Here is a 17,295-nt window from a genome sequence, read left to right as displayed (position 1 = left end):
CATAATCATGAGCCTAATGGCTAACCATAACAATGTAAACAGGAGAGTACACATGTTTGTAATTAATCAGGCTATGGTGTACAACTTTTCTGATAATCAAAAACTCATTAAGGTAACTCCTTTCTATAAACAGAGCCATTCAAAAATGCCATGCTTTTTTTTTTTTTGAGACGGAGTCTCGCTCTGTCGCCCAGGCTGGAGTGCAGTGGCGCGATCTCGGCTCACTGCAAGCTCCGCCTCCCGGGTTCACGCCATTCTCCTGCCTCAGCCTCTCCGAGTAGCTGGGACTACAGGCGCCCGCCACCACGCCCGGCTAATTTTTTGTATTTTTAGTAGAGACGGGGTTTCACCGTGGTCTCGATCTCCTGACCTTGTGATCCTCCCGCCTCGGCCTCCCAAAGTGCTGGGATTACAAGCGTGAGCCACCACGCCCGGCCAATGCCATGCTTTTAAAACTCTCCCAAGTAATTAACAATAACTTTCTTTACTATCATTTTCTTTCCCATTAGGTAAACACATAGAATGGTAGAGACTGTGGGTGCAGGAGGAAGTGCAATAGAACGGGAGGCTTGCAAATTCTGCCGCTATCTAACCCAGTTAGTTGGTTGGAGGGAAAAGATTCAGATAAGAGGATTTCTAAGGTTCCTTTTACCCCCATAGTTATTTTGTTCCACATGCTGAAAGAATAGCTAAGCTTGAATTGTCTTCTGATTCTTAATCCTAGTTCTATGCAATTGAATTTATATTAGATATCCCCTCATCAGCTTATGAATTTCTCCCACAATTTCCCCAACACTTGCTCATTTCCATATATACCAGGTGTCTTTTTTTCTTCCATACTCAGGAGGCCTCTGTAATTCTCCCTTCTGTCCAAGCCAGCCCTATCCATTCATGTACTCTACTCTTAACCGATAAGGCAGGGAGGGACAGAAAATCTCAAATGTTCTGTTTTGTACCCGGATTCAAAAGCAACATCTGCTATGTCTGTGGAACCATCTGTTGCCCACTTTGCCATGGAAAGGACGGTGCAGGCATCAGAAGCGGAGTGTCACAGGTCATATAATGGAATTACCCCTTTCTGGGACTGGGGCACCCAGGCATGTGCCCCACAGTCTCTATGGCTAATGCCTCCCCTCCCCCATCGAAGCATTTATTTATTTTCTCACAGGGAATGGTGCTTTGAAACTTTTACACAAGGTCAGGTCCAGTGTGTTTTGTTTTTTGTTCCCATTTGCCTGAATCTCTATTTTAAAATTTTTAACTCCTGGGTTGTACCTAGAACTTTGTCTGCCCACCCTTAGCTCACCTGAGACCTTATGAGTCCTAAAGCTCTGAGTGTCTCTGCTTTTTACATCTATAAAAAGAAGGGGTAGAAATTAAGTGATCTCTGAGGCTCCCTTGTGCTCTAATGCTCCTAAATCCCATGACTTTAATCCAACTCAGAGTTGTCAATGAACACAAGTTCCTCGACCTCTATGGTATATTAAGACTCTAAATGGCAAGGACAAAAGAATCTGCTGCATACAAAACGGCTTCTATGATAAGGGTCTCTTGTTTAACACAGTTAAACAAGTTTCTTAACGATCCAAATCAGACTAAGATGCCTAATCTTGTTAACCTACTCCCCCAGGCAATACTCTAGTGCAGGGCTTGGGGCTGCATAATTGTTTTTGTGTTCGGTGCATGGCAGGGTGCTTAACCGCATCCCAGGCCTCTACCCACTATAGGGCAGTAGCACTCTCCTTCTGTCAGTTGCTACAGCCAAAAATACGTTGCCGATATCCCCTAGGGGCCAAAACCCCTCTCCCATTGAAAACCACAGCTCTAATGTATGTCAGGACTTTAAGATAAAGCACATCACTTAGGTGTTTTTGTTTCAAAAGAGTGACATTTACACAATCAACAATTAAGTACACTAAGACTTTACAGATAGATTTATAAGGCACAGGTACTTCACCTAGAAAATGTACAAAGCCACTGTCACTCTAAGCCATCCACAGCACCATAGCACTGCCTCCCTGCTAAGGGTTGAAAATCAGGATATAAAGCCATAACGTTAACTACTCTTTTAAAAATATTTAAAAGGAGACCGGGTGTGGTGGCTCATGCCTGTAATCCCAGTACTTTGGGAGGCCAAGGCAGGTGGATCACCTGAGGTCAAGAGTTTGAGACCAGCCTGACCAACGTGGCAAAATCCTGTCACTACTAAAAATAGAAAAATAAGCCAGGTGTGGTGGCAGGCGCCTGTAATCCCAGCTACTCGGGAGGCTGAGGCAGGAAAATGGCTTGAACCAAGGAGGCAGAAGTTTTAGTGAGCCAAAGTAACTTCTCCAATGAACTCCAGAGTCAACCCTTGCTTATAGACCTCAAAATGGAGCTTTGAAGAAAATAGTGAAAACCAGAGATTGGTTAATCACTTTGGCTTATTTTTTCCTCTCTTGCACACACAACAAACACACATGGTAAATGTTTCTGGAAAGGTTGCTAACGAGTTTCAGCTTAGTCACAGTTCTTGAAGGGAGGAGTGAGCAAGCTCTTAGTCTAATTTCCTAAGTATCTTTTCCTCCCCTTTTCAAACAGGGATCCAGGCGACACCTGTGGCAGACGATCTCAACACCAAAAGAACAGCAGCTGCCAGCTGCATAAAACAGATTGAGGCCTGCAAATTGACTGAAATGATGACTACTCTTAACCAGACATCTCATTTTTCCACTTGTGACAGGCTGAGATCTGCAAACCTCTGGGTCTCAAGAGATGAAGGCTACATTAGCCAACTAAGAGCACAAACTCAACTCTTCCTTGTCATTAAAGAATTTGCCAGTTATTAATGGTTTGGAGACTACAGAATTTAAGTACATGGAATGTTTAAATTTCCCCATTAAATGTAAGAGGCAAAGAAAATCCTTTTAAATAACTAAGCAGAGGATGTGAAAGGGGAGCCAAGAATAGACAGAACTGTCACTTTTCAAAGAACCTTCGCTCTTTATTCAAACAAATATTTACACAATTGAAGGCAACGGCAAGAGAGATATAGTCATTCTGTTAAAATAGTGGGCAACTCTATAACGGTTTATTTATCCCAAATCCGACTGTTCTGTTGCTAACCTACCAGGAACCAAGAATTCAAGTGTTCACAGGGCAAAAGTTTAACCTTCTGAAACTGTGGACCTCATTTAGATCTCTCCCAGCCGAATTCAAACGTTAGAATCCCAGAGACATATCTCGAACGCCCAAATTAAACCAAACTAGGAAGCTTAAAATTACACGTCCAATACTTGAAAACCTACATCTGTAACTTACACGTTCATATTACGAAGGGAAATGTGGCTGACAAATATTTACACTAAAAAGACTCCACATTTTTATGCCTCGTCTAGTTACACTCCCAGCTGTGCCTGGCTATGACTAGCTGTGCATTCTAGAGCTCTTTAGAGCTACTTCAGAGTTGCAGCATAAAGATTTCTAGGGAAGAGGACAGGGCCAGGCGCCCGGAGGATTTCCAGCCACGGGTAGTTTACCAAGAGAAAAAGCTGCGGGCATCGCTCCCTCTTTTACATAAGAAAGGTAAGTGAGGAACCGCGAAGCAGTTTGACTTCTCAAGCTCTTCCAAACAGGAAACCCCAACCCTGGGAGGGATAGCCTGTCAGCCTTTTAATTTCCTGGTGGTGGCGGGAGTTAGCCAGGTCCTCCGCGCTTTAATAAGCGATGACTGCTGGGGCTAAGTTTTTAAACGAACCAGCAAACAATTCAGCTGCGCCTCCGCCGCGCAGGGCGCTGGAGAAACAGAGGGTTAGAATACTCCCCAAGCCTTCCAGCTGCTATCTCTAGGGGTGCCGAGACGGCCACACTATAAACTTTCAGTGGGGGGGTCAAAGGCCAAATCGGAATCAGCCGCTCTTGGCGGTTAAAGCTCGTAGGTTCACTCTTGAAAGAAAGTGGAACTAGAAGCGCAGCTAGCCAAATATTTGCGGGGAGAGTTCTCTGCATCCCGCGCCCTACACCATCCAGCAGCGGACCTTCTCTTTCTCAGGGAGCTATCCCAAGGATCCCCATCCCTCTCTCCATGTGCATTCCAGAGTTGTTGGAAAAAGTTGCCCCCAGTTCCCCCACATCCTGCCTGTTTCCTACAATCACTCTGGAAGCATCTCCCCTACCAGACACTCCCTCCCCGGGATCCCCTCAACCGGAGATCTACCCAGCCCCCCGAGAGTCATGCACAACGGGGTTCGCCACCCCCACCCACCCAGCTGCGCAGCCTGGGCACTGCCGACCCCAGCCCGGGCTTTTGTCCCTACAGCCTGTAAAGAAGCAAAGAAACTCTGTGTCCCCGGAGCCCACTCACCGTCTCATCTTTCCTCCAAACCGCCGCTCTACGCTGGCGCCGCCGCCCTAACGCCTAGCCTTTGCCCCCGCCCACCCTGTCTCCCTCCGTGAGCCCGCCAGCCCCTCCTGACTCGCGGTGAGCAGTCAGCGCGCCCCTCCTCGGCCCGGGCAGCCACTGCCTCCTCTCCGCCCCTAACCCTCCGCAGCGCAACCGGCGGCAACCAACTCGGCCGCGGGGGAGGCAGCGTCCCCGGGACGCACTCCTGGCACACGGAGTCGGCACTACCCCCTCCTCCAGGGCGACCACCGCCGCCTCCTCACCTGGCCATTGGTGCGGTCCGTTCCCGGCGGCGAGAGAAAGTAGGCGCGCTCCTTGCGCCACGCCACACCGTCCGGCCCCCCTCGGGCCGCAATGGTGGGCTCCGCGCGGCTGGGTCCGGCACCCTTGACCCCCTTTGTAACCACCGCGGCGGGCACCCAGGGAGTTCGAGCAACGAAGTTGGTGACCTACCCCGCTCCCAGGCAGTTTGCTGTTGGGGCTTTCACGGCTGCTGGAAGGGCATGGCTGTTTGCCCCATCACTGGGCGCCAGCTTCTCAAAGCTACGTTCACAGCAACGCAGTAGGGACTTTTGTGGCAGGCTTTTTTTGAGAGCTGAAAGAAGGGCGGGAGGGTTTACGTCCTCGGGTGATGATTTCCTCACTAGACAGCGAAGTATCTGTTGGGAAACTCCAGGTGACCGCACCTCCTTCCGACAGTTCGCCCCGGGGCAAGTTTACCAGCTGCGTCAGAAAGCAGGTTTGCAAAATCCTTGGAGAACGGCCTGAGCTAAGGACTGGGGTTAGGAGAGTTTTAAACTCATTCTGATTTTCTTGCAATCATCTCTTGAAAGTTTTAATATTTTCCCCAATATTTTTCTGAGTTGCTATAACCAATGAAAACAATGCTGATGTAGACGTCTACCAGCCAATGCTTTATTGGAAGTCAACGAATGAGACCGAGGGTGGCCCATAGTCGATCTCGGCACGCGGGAATGTGAACCTCTTCCAAGGTCTGGGCGAGTCCCTAGAGTTATGCAGATGAAGGACATTGGCCCTCGAGAATCTCACACCAGCAAAGAAGAGCACAACGAAGCGCAAGATCATTGTGGCTTTGGGCAAGTTGTTGTAGCTCCCAGCAACAATTTCTTCACCTAGAGTGCAGCAATAAATGATACTGGTGCTGCAGGGCAGCTAATAAGCTTCTGAATAATATATGCAAAGTAGCTGGCACCATGAGCAGAACTCAGTATACTGTCACTGAAGAAATAGCTTATTTAATGCATTTTTCATATGTGCAAGTAAAAGTTTGACTTTTAATTTTAGGGAGAGCCTCACCTACAGAATGCCCTTTTAAAATTTCTTTTTTAATTATACTTTAAGTTCTGGGATACATGTGCAGAACGTGCAGGTTTGTTACACAGGTATACATGTGCCATGGTGGTTTGCTGCACCCATCAACCCTTCATCTAGGTTTTAAGCCCTGCATGCATTAGTTATTTGTCCTAATGCTCTCCCTCCCCTTGTCCCCCACCCCCCAACAGGCCTCGGGGTGTGGTGTTCCCCTCCCTGTGTCCATATGTACTCATTGTTCAACTCCCACTTATGATGAGAACATGCAGTGTTTGGTTTTCTGTTCCTGTGTTAGTTTGCTGAGAATGATAGTTTCCAGCATCATCCATGTCCCTGCAAAGGACATGAACTCATTCTTTTTTATGGCTGCATGGTATTCCATGGTGTATATGTGCCACATTTCCTTTATCATTGATGGGCATTTGGGTTGGTTCCAAGTCTTTGCTATTGCGAACAGTGCTGCAATAAACATACGTTTGTATGTGTCTTTATAGTAGAATGATTTATAATTCTTTGGGTATATCCCCAGTAATGGGATTGCTGGGTCAAATGGTATTTCTAGTTCTAGATCCCTGAGGAATCGCCACACTGTCTTCCACAATGGTTGAACTAACTTATACTCCCACCAACAGTGTAAAAGCATTCCCATTTCTCCACATCCTCTGCAGCATCTGTTGTTTCCTGACTTTTTAATGATCGCCATTCTAACTGGTGTGAGATGGTATCTCACTGTGGTTTTGATTTGGATTTCTGTAATGACTAGTGATGATGAGCTTTTTTTCATATGTTTGTTAGGAATGCCTGGTTTTTTAGAGGAATTTTTTTCCCTGTCCTGAGTTTTTGCCCTGCAGAAGCATCCAACAGTTAAACAGTTAAGTGCTCCAGCAATGTTCTTTTCTCACCCACGTCATCTCTTTCCTCCTCTTTTTTGGATCATCCCCATAAACATAAAATCATTTTATTTCCTTTACCTTGGAATTTTCTTTTCTTTTCTCTTCTTTTTTTTTTTTTTTTTTTTTTTTTGAGACAAGGCCTCGCTTTGTCACCCAGGTTGGAGTGCAATGGCGCAGTCGTAGCTCACTGCAGCCTTAATCTCCTGGGCTCAAGTGATCCTCCCACTTCAGCCTCCTGAATAGCTGGGACCACAGGTGCAGACCACCATGCCCAGCTAATATTGAATTTTCTGCAGAAATGGGGTTTCACCACACTGTTCTTGAACTCCTGGGCTCAAGCGATCTGTCTGCCTCCGCCTCCCTAAGTGTTGGGATGACAGGTGTGAGCCACTGTGCCCTGCCTCTTACTTCCCCTTTATCACTCACTTAGCCCCTGCCACAGTGGCCTCATAGACTGGATTCCTAGGTAAATACGTTCTATCTCAGGGCCTTTGTTCTAATTGCCCTCTCTGCCTATAATTCCCTCGTCCCAAGTATCTGCATGGTTCACTCCCTCACTTCCTTCAAGACACTGTTCAATGTCACCGTGTTGCTCAGGCCTGCTCTGACCACTCTACTTAAAGTTTAAAATGTATTTTCCATACTACTTAAAGTTACTTTTTGACAAAGTCACCACATTCTATTATATTGTAAAATGTACTTTTAAAATTACGTTTATTGTCTGTCTCTCCTCACTGGAATGTAAGGCAGGCAGGCAGGCAGAGAGCTTTGCCTGTTCTCTCCAGTGCTATATCCCTAGTGTGCCTACAAGGATGCCAGACATGTAAATGGTGCTCAAGAATAAATCATGGCTTTGACCCAGAGCACTGTGTTGCAAACATTTCCTTGCCTCGAGCAATGCCAGAAATACACTTGACTACACAGACAACTTAGAGACAACTTTTCTCCCTTCAGAAGGTCTAAGGAGAATGTGCACCAACACAACACATTTAGAATGGCCATAATTAGATTGCCAATATTTATGTCTAAGAAAAAAATAGCTAAATTTATTGACAGCAACAATTACTATTGTATAAGTATCCAGTATTCTTCCAAATATAGGACAATATTAGTTGATGCAATAATCCTATGAGAGTTACTGTTTGTTACTACTCCCATTTTATAAGTAAAAAAGGAATCACAGAGAAGTCAATTGTCACTCAGGTAATAAGTTGGTAGAGGCAGAATTTGAGCACTTGTTCTTGAGTTCATTGTCTTTAATGCTACCTTCTACCTCTTTTCTAAGTATGAATGTTACTAGGGAACATTTCTGCATAAGGAATAATTCCAAATTACTAGACAAAAAGTAATCCTCACTGGCCTCCCTTCACTGCCTTGTTTTATCTGCTAGCGTCTCTATCTCTTATGATAGCCAAGCTCCTAGAAGGCAAATGGAGTCATTTTATTCATTTTTGTATGAATCATACTCCAAGACTTACACATGGAAGGGACTCAAAAAGTAGTCATTGAATGTGACTTTTTCAAGTGACTAAACCCTGCAAAGTTTCCCATTCCTAATGAGTTAGAATGGTTTTCAATAGCTTTCATAAGGCCATAGCAGCCTGAAGATAGACGAGACCACCCTGAAGGTGCAAGTGTTAAATTAGATAAATTCGGTCCAGGCTCAGTGGCTCACGCCTGTAATCCCAGCACCTTGGGAGCTGAGATAGCAGGATTACTTGATACGAGAAGTTCCAGAGCAGCCTGGCCAACACGGCAAAACCCTCTCTCTACTAAAAATACAAAAATATTAGCCAGGCATGGTTGTGCACCATCTGTAGTCCCAGCTACTCAGGAGGCTGAGGTGGGAGAATCACCTGAGAATTCGAGGCTGGGTGAGCCATGATGGCACCACTGCACTCCAGCCTGGGTGGCAGAGTGAGACTTTGTCTCAAAAAAAAAAAAAAAAAAAAAAAAAGACAAATGCAGACCTCAACATCTATAGAAAGCACTCAATAAAGTACAACTGTTATCGTTATTATTATATTACCAGACTTTCTTTTAGTAATGGTGATGAAAAGAAAGAAGAAAGAAAGAAAGGAAAGAAAGGAAGGAAAGAAGGAAGGAAGGAAGGAAGGAAGGAAGGAAGGAGAAAGGGAAGCACGGGAAGGGGAGAGAGAGAAAGAGAAAGAAAAAGAAAGAAAAGAAAAAGAAAGAAAGAAAGAAAGAGAAAAAAGGAAAAAGAGAGAGTCTTTCTACTTTTTCTATTTCCTGGGTTTTTTATAATAAAGTTTTCTATTTAATCACAGACCAGAGTCCTGCCTCCGCTCTGCCATTCCTTATCACTAGTGATATTGTGTTGTAAACTAAACAGCAGACCTTTCTTGTTTGCCTCTCCAGGATCTGTAGTGGTTACAGTCCCTGATCTTACTTTCCTGTGTCCTTCACCGTCTCAGGTGGGGAACCTTAAAGTGTTGCACAGTGTTGAGGCTAAAGCAACTCTATCTTGGATGCTAATCTGCCATGCTGACTTTTTTTTCTTTTTACCCTAATTCCATGGAAGATTATGTGTTGACTTCTGATTAACCCGAGTTCTGGGAATTACTCTAAGATTTGTACTGTATCTACTGTTACCTTAAATCCTGCCCTTGGATCAAAACAACCTTGACCATAAATCCTGCCCATGGGCAGATTCACGTAGCATTCTTGCCTCTCCCCGAGGGATCGACTTCAATTCTCCCACACATTCTTTTTCTTTAGTTTATGTGTCTTGACTCTGCACCATCTTTTTCCGCAGCCACTGGGGACATGGCTTCTGTTCATAAGTCTCTATTAAATGTTTCTTTCTGAGAAACTGGACTTGTCAGCCTCTTTCTTTGGCTTTTCAGCTTCTGTGGTCTTTGGGAGTAGGTTTGTACATACCTGCTCACTTTGAAACACATACAGTGATATTATGAATTATTTATGTTATTCCATTTGGAATTATTTTTGCTATTGTTCTCTTTTATTAGAAAAGATCGGTTAGATTTAACTTTTTATGTCCTGAATCTGTATATTTGCTCCTTTCTCTGCAATGATAGCCTAACAAATCTTTGTAGCTATTAACTCATTTCAATCTTACTGCAGTTTAACTCATGGAACAATTGTTTGTGCTGAAGTTCGCTTTAATATTATGATGATTTAATGAAACAAGAAGTTTCTACTTGCAAAGTGCAGTGGAAAAATCATTGACTGTAAAGTCAAGCAGAACTGGGTTTTAAGCCCTGATTCAGCCCCCTTTGCTAGCTAATATGGTTTGGCTCTGTGTCCCAACCCAAATCTCACCTGGAATTGTAATTCTCATAATCCCCAAGTGTCAAGAGTGGGACCAGGTGGAGGTAATTGGATCTTGGGGGCAGTTTCCCCCATGCTGTTCTCATGATAGTAAGTTTTCATGAGATTTGATGGTTTTGTAAGTGTCTGGCATTTCCCCTTCTTGCATTCATTCTGTCCTGCTGCCCTGTGAAGAAAGTGTCTGCTTCTCCTTTGCCTTTTGCCATGATTGTTAAGTTTCCTGAGGCCTCCCCAGCAATGCGAAACTGTGAGTCAATTAAACCTCTTTCCTTTATAAGTTACCCAGTCTCAGGTATTTCTTTATAGGAGTGTGAGAACGGACTAATACAATAGCCAAGTAATTTGAGTGCATTGTTTATCTTCATTGAGAAGCAAACTTCTATTCTGAAAAGTAAGAACTATTTTTTTTTGGAGATGGAGTCTTGCTCTTGTTGCCCAGGCTGGAGTGCAATGGCACAATCTTGGCTCACCACAACCTCTGCCTCCTGGGTTCAAGCGATTCTCCTGCCTCAGGCTCTGGAGTAGCTGGGATTACAGGCATGTACCACCACGCCTGGCTAATTTTGTATTTTTAGAAGAGATGGGGTTTCACCATGTTGGTCAGGCTGGTCTTGAACTCTTGACCTCAGTTGATCCACCCACCTCGGCCTCCCAAAGTGCTGGGATTACAGGTGTGAGCCACCGCGCCTGGCTGAACTCATATTTTATGAGCCAGTGTGTTAATGTAGGTACCATTCCTTGCATAGAAGATAGATAGCACAAAAAGAACACCCAGCAGAGTAGTTTCCAACCACATTTGCCTTTCTGGAACTATTGATAATGATGTTGACCATTGAGTTGTACACTGACTGAGCTATGTAAGTTCAGTTCCAATTTACATACTCTTTTTAGAATTTAGTACTTAGATAAATTTTCTCTCTAAAAAAAGAATGTACTTTGATTTCTTAGAAAAGGCATATTCATCTATTTTCACGTTGGATTTGCAACTGTTGTTAAGGCAAACTATGTAACCCAGTGTTTCTCTTTGTTTCCTTGTTGCCAGGAAGCCCAGAGTCAAACTTACCAGTAAATTTTTGTGTAACGGTAATAAAGACTTTGCTTTTCTCTCCTTTTTAAAATGTTGATGTATTTTGATTCCAATAATCTTATTGAATATTTGTTTTTTACTATACATCCTCTAATATATATTAAATATATAAAGTATAAATATTAATCAAATTAATACCAGAACGTTAACCAAAACTAAAGTGAAAATCACTTTAACCTCGTAGGGGCATAAAAAGGCAAATACCTAATTTTTGTCTCCTCAAGTTTAATGATTATCCCCATGTGCTGCTTTATCTTTAAACAATTACAAGGTAGGTTCTCTAATTATGAGAAAAATGTAAATCTATTTGGAACATCTGATTAATTTCTGCATTAAATGTTCTCTTTCCACCCTACCCCGAATCTTTTCTGTGAGTCTGTATTGTAATCAGGCAGGAAAAGGATGGTGTGTGTGTGTGTGTGTGTGTGTGTGTGTGTGTGTGTCTGTCTGTCTTTTAGATTAACCTATCCCAGCTGTGTTATCTGGCTCACTTTTCTTATCACTTGAGGACCCTGAATTGGTCTACTTTGCCTGCATAGTGGGCTTAAAACAAGGAGTTTCTCTGTATCTTATATGCTTATCATGGAAAAAAAAACAACACCTTATCAGCAGTATTCCTTGATACTGAAGAGAGCTCAGTTTCTCTTCTCTCTATTAGTTTTCTTTGTTTTTCCTTTCATCTGACTTTCATCATCCCTCCAGTTATACCATACCTTGATTTCAAATTTGTCCTTAATGTTATACATAAAGATAATTATACATAAGGATTATTATATAATCTATGTATAATATTAATTTATGTATATATAATATATAATGTGTATTATATATGATCTTTACATATAACATAATTATATATATAATATTTATTTTATGTATATATATATAGAGAGAGAGTGAGAGAGAGAGGGAGAATGCCACCTTGGGCATCTATCCAATTTGGATAGATGTCCAAATTGATGTGTCAGATATACACAGACTTCAGTACACGGGAGAATTCTGAAAACTGAGAGCAGGGGCCAGGATTCAGAACATGAGGAATGTTAAAGGCAAGTTTACGAAGCACCTACTCTGTTTTATACTGCCTAGCATATAACTTTAATATGATAATGTAACATATACTAAAAAACAACGATACAGAAGAGTTCAGGTGAAGGGGTATTTGTGTCCAATGAGTCCACCAGGGAAGACAACATATGTGAGTTTCATATTGGAAAAAAAAAAAGGTTGGGGGGCCTTCTAGGCAGAGGAAAGACCATGAGCAATGTAGGAGGACAGTAAAGCCAAGGCAGGTTTGGGAAAGAGTGAGTAATACAGCCGCCTGAGCTGGGGAGGGAGGAGTAGGAGATAAGATCTAGGATGCTGGGGCCAGATTTGAGGAAAGGGGAAAGATGGGGCTTTGAATTTTAGGCCTCGCATCAAATACCATTTTAATTATGTCATTTCCTTACTCTAAACTTGCACTGGCTCCTTGCTGCGGGACAACAGGAAGAGCCAGCGGCTATGTAGGAAGCGGAACAACATGATTATATAGGCATAGGGTGAAAAAGAAATATGAGCTCCAGCCACAACATTTAAAGACTCTAATAAAGCCCCATTCTACTTCCTGTATTAAACAAGGTGTCAGTCTCAAGTTGAGGCTGCTCAGCTGTGAACTGCGTATTCATTAGGGCCACAATTAAGATATTAAATCTCTCCGTCCACTCCTGACTGCCCTTTTTCTTTTTCAGAGTTATGATTACTCTGTAGTCACAGATCCTAAAATGCTCACAGAAATACACATGAATAGGCACCTTTTGGCTGTTGGGTCACTGATGGACTAGAAATTCAGTGACAACATTCCAATTAACTGGCTATGTCTGCAGGGGCTCAGAGCTACTTGCCGGACCATTTTTGATGTTCCCCCTGATGGGGACAATGTCATTGCTTCTCTCAGGAGAATTGCAAAGAACACTAACAAAAAAAATTTTTTTTTTTAGACGGAGTCTTGCTCTGTCACCCAGGCTGGAGTGCAGTGGTGTGATCTCGGCTCACTGCAAGCTCCGCCTCCCAGGTTCATGCCATTCTCCTGCCTCAGCCTCCCGAGTAGCTGGTACTACAGGTCACCACCACCACACCTGGCTAATTTTTTGTATTTTTAGTAGAGACGGGGTTTCACCATGTTAGCCAGGATGGTCTCGATCTCCTGACCTCGTGATCTGCCCGCCTTGGCCTCCCAAAGTGCTGGGATTACAGGCATGAGCCACCACACCTGGCCAAAAACATTATTTTATAGCACTCAACTCTGACTGGAGATTTATGTTAGTGCTCAAGGTTGTTTGAAGCATTTATTTCTGAGATACAGGTAGTGATGTTATGACTAGTATAGTTCCTTTATTTATTTATGTATTTACTTTAAAGACAAGGTCTTGTTCTGTTGCCCAGGCTGGAGTATAGTGGGGTAATCATAGATCATTGTAACTTGAAAACTGGACTCAAGCCATCCTCATGCCTCAGCCTCCCAAGTAACTAGGACCACAAGTGCATGCCATCACACCCAGATTTTAAAATTTTTTTGTAGAGATGGGGTCTTGCTATGTTGCCCAGGCTGGTCTTAAGCTCTTGGGGTCAAGTGATCCTCCTGCTTCATCTTAGTATGGTTATTTTAGTCTCATTTGAATTTGTGGCTATCCTCAAAAACCAAGAATTTATTTTTAAATTTTTTAAAATTTCAACAGCTTTTTAGGTACAAGTAGTTTTTTATTACACGAATGAATTACATAGTGATGAATTTTGATATTTTAGTGCACCCATCATGCAAGTAGTGTACATTTACCTAATGTGTAGTTTTTTATCCCTAGCCCTGCCCCCCTCACCTTCTCCCTTTGAGTTTCTAAAGTCTATTATGTCATTCTGTATACCTTTGTGTACCCATAGCTTAACTCCCACTTATAAGTGAGAACATACGGTTTTCGGTTTTCCACCCCTGTTATTTCACTTAGAATAATGGCCTCCAGCGGATGGGCACGGTGGCTTATGCCTGTAATCCTAGCACTTTGGGAGGCCGAGGTGGGTGGATCACGAGGTCAGAAGATCGAGACCATCCTGGCTAACATGGTGAAACCCCATCTCTACTAAAAATACAAAAAATTAGCTGGGTGTGGTGGCGGGCGCCTGTAATCCCAGCTACTCGGGAGGCTGAGGCAGGAGAATGGCGTGAACCTGGGAGGCGGAGCTTGTAGTGAGCCGAGATCGCGCCACTGCACTCCAGCCTGGGTGACAGAGCGAGACTCCGTCTCAAAAAAAAAAAAAAAAAAAAAAGAATCATGGCCTCCAGCTCCATATAAGTTGCTGGAAAAGACATTATTTCATGCCTTTTAATGGCTGAATAGTATTCCATGGTGTATCTATACCACATTTTCTTTATTCACTCATTAGTTGATAGGCACTTAGGTTGGTTCCACATCTTTACAATTGTGAACTGCACTGCTATAAAATACATGTGCAAGTGTCTATTTTGTATAATGACAATAACTAAGAATTTCTGAGTTACAAATATTCCTAAAGAAGATTATCAAAATTCACTTGCTGTGCTGTTCAAATGGAAAACAAAAGAAGCTCTATTTAAAAGGTCATTCTCTTATTGGTGATTTCCAGAGCTTGATTCTTAAGGTATTAGTTTATATTTACAAGACTGACATAAGAATTTTCAGAACTTTGGCCTGGCACAGTGGCTTATGCCTGGAATCTCAGCGCTTTGGGAGGCCAAGGTGGAAGGATCATTTGAGCCCAGGAGTTTGAGACCAGCCTAGACAACATAGCAAAACCCCTTCTCTAAAAAGCTTTTTTTTGAATTATCCAGGCATGGTGTCTTGGGCCTATAGTCTTACCTATTCTGGAGACTGAGGCAGGAGGATCACTTGAGCCCAAGAATTCAAGGCTGCAGTGAACTATGACTCCATCACTGCATTCCAGCCTAGGCAATAGAGTGAGACCATATCAAAAAAAAAACAAAACTCCAGAACTTTAACATGGGTATATGGATTCACTGTATCTTCAATGTTAATATTAAAGTTAGCTTTATAAAAGGCTTAGCAACCCATCAATTCACAAGAGGAAAGTTTCATATACAGTCGGGCATTGCTTGAGGCTAGGGCTATGTTCTGAGAAATGCATTGTTAGGGCCAGGAGCGGTGTCTCACGCTTGTAATCCCAGCACTTTGGGAGGCCGAGGCGGGCAGATCACAAGGTCAGGAGATCGAGACCACGGTGAAACCCCGTCTCTACTAAAAATACAAAAAAATTAGCCGGGCGTGGTGGCGGGCGCCTGTAGTCCCAGCTACTCGGAGAGGCTGAGGCAGGAGAATGGCGTGAATCCAGGAGGCGGAGCTTGCAGTGAGCCGAGATTGCGCCACTGCACTCCAGCCTGGGTGACAAAGCGAGACTCTGTCTCAAAAAAAAAAAAAAAAAAGAAATGCGTTGTTAGGTAATTTTGTCATCGTGCAAACATAAAGTCCACTTACACAAACCTGGGTGGCATAGTCTATTACACACCCAGTCTATATGGCATAGCCATAAGAATGGCATAGCCTATTCCTAGGCTACAAGCCTATATAGCATGCTACTGTACTGAATACTGTAGGCAACTGTAATATAATGGTAAATATTTGTGTATCTAAACATCTCAACACAGAAAAGGTGAGGTGTTGTGCTACTGTACCACTGTCACCAGATGATAAGACATTTTTCCGCTCCATTATAATCTTGCAGGGCCACTGTTGTACATGTGGTCCCTCACTGATTGAAACATTATGCAGTGCACGACTGTATATGTCTAAAGGGAGTATTTTTCTCCCCACACCCCAAACCTGTTGGCAGAGCTTTCTGGGGCTCTTCCTCTGTTTCTTCAACAAAAATCCCAGATAAGGTCTGAGATCCCTCAACAATTGGAGTGCTGTTTGGGGGGGTCAAAGCACCAAAGCACTTAGGCTTTTTACTCCTCTAGTCTGCTGAGCATTGATGAGCAATGTAATCAAGACAAGCTCTGATGCGGTTTATTGTTTTCCTGTTGCAAAAGCTAGTTTTGTCCTGCAGAAGTTATCAAAGTGACTATCCAGGTGGAAAATTCCTTACACAGGCAATTTTGAAGGATCCCTAATGGTGGGTGGTGGGGGAGCAACCTTACCCTTGATGAATAATTCACTGGTAATTAGTTCTCAAAAGAAAGTTTTATCTCTCAGGGGCTATTAGCATTTTATGATAGATTCTCCATTACTTTGTTGAATGCTTTGATCCTACTGGAAATATCAGTCCTTTGTTTTTCATTCCAACTTCCACAATCCTCAGTACAAGAAAGAAGGAAGGTTTAGGAATGTACACAGGGAAGGTGAGGGTCGCATACTGTCTACCTACACAGGGGTATCCTTTGGGCACAGCAGACGTAACATGTCCTAATCATTACATCATTATCACCTTCCCTCATGTGCACCCCTCAGCCCTCCTTCTTAATTGTAGTCTACAATTAAGTAAAGGACACCCTCTTAGATCCAGTCATCCAACTCCCTTATCTGGAAAACTTCTTCAGTCCCTCAATTCTTCCTCAACCCCTATTACCAATCCATTGCCAAATTGTGTAATTTTTACCTCTTAAACATCTGTCAATAGTACTTTTCATCCCCTTGCCTTCATTTACTACCTGGTATTTCCCCACTTTTAGAGAGAGCCAGGAATAAGTCAAGGGGAGATGGAATCTCATTAGGCCCAGGGCTAAAGGGACATTGGGTGTGCAGTAAGTAAGGCTCTCCCAAGGAAATGGAAGATGCAGAGCCTAAAGAAAAAGCTAAGATCCACATTTTGGAAATAGGGTCTGGAAGTATCAAATCCAACACTGTGCATTTGGCCATGAGAGGGGATGGGGTATAGGGCAGTTGCTGAGTAATATATTCAGTATTTAAAGCTTCCACTTATGGCAGGATGTGATGGCCAGGTGAGATGGGATGGGAGGATATTGGAATTGTAATAGGCTCCTAAATCAAGCCTCAATAACAGTACTTAAAATTCTAAGTTCTTTTATTAGTCTTTTTTCCCCCTAATCTCCTGCACACAATTCTAAGCTGTATGAGGACCGGGATCTTTCTATCTTGTTCATTTTCATATCTCCAGTGCGTCTCTCAGAACTTCATACATGACAGACACTATTAAATATTCGTTGAATAATTACAGAAGTTGGTCTTTACCGAAACTCTAATATCATCACTCCAATGCTTAGAATTCTTCAATAACTTCTCAAAGCCTTTAGGATAAAATAAATC

The 17,295-nt window shown here is 43.1% G+C and overlaps 1 protein-coding gene across 7 annotated transcripts in view; it reads right to left on the bottom strand.

Moving 5' to 3' along the window:
• Positions 1-17,295, bottom strand: part of PHLDB2 (pleckstrin homology like domain family B member 2) — a 238,032-nt gene that overhangs the window by 113,209 nt on the left and 107,528 nt on the right. Inside the window, exon 1 of one of the 7 annotated variants that reach the window (XM_063630647.1) lies at positions 4,645-4,886. The exons of 4 other annotated variants lie outside the window; for them this stretch is intronic. The gene's annotated coding sequence lies outside the window, so the exon portion shown is untranslated. Of the gene's footprint in view, positions 1-4,342; positions 4,393-4,644; positions 4,887-17,295 lie in introns of those variants that run through there. 2 more of the 7 variants (XM_063630644.1, XM_063630645.1) reach the window with 2 other exon arrangements.

Source organism: Symphalangus syndactylus, chromosome 21, assembly GCF_028878055.3.
Source record: "Symphalangus syndactylus isolate Jambi chromosome 21, NHGRI_mSymSyn1-v2.1_pri, whole genome shotgun sequence".
Lineage (NCBI taxonomy): Eukaryota > Metazoa > Chordata > Mammalia > Primates > Hylobatidae > Symphalangus > Symphalangus syndactylus.
Note: the sequence above shows the minus strand (reverse complement) of the source record. Positions and strands in the feature narration are given on the sequence as shown.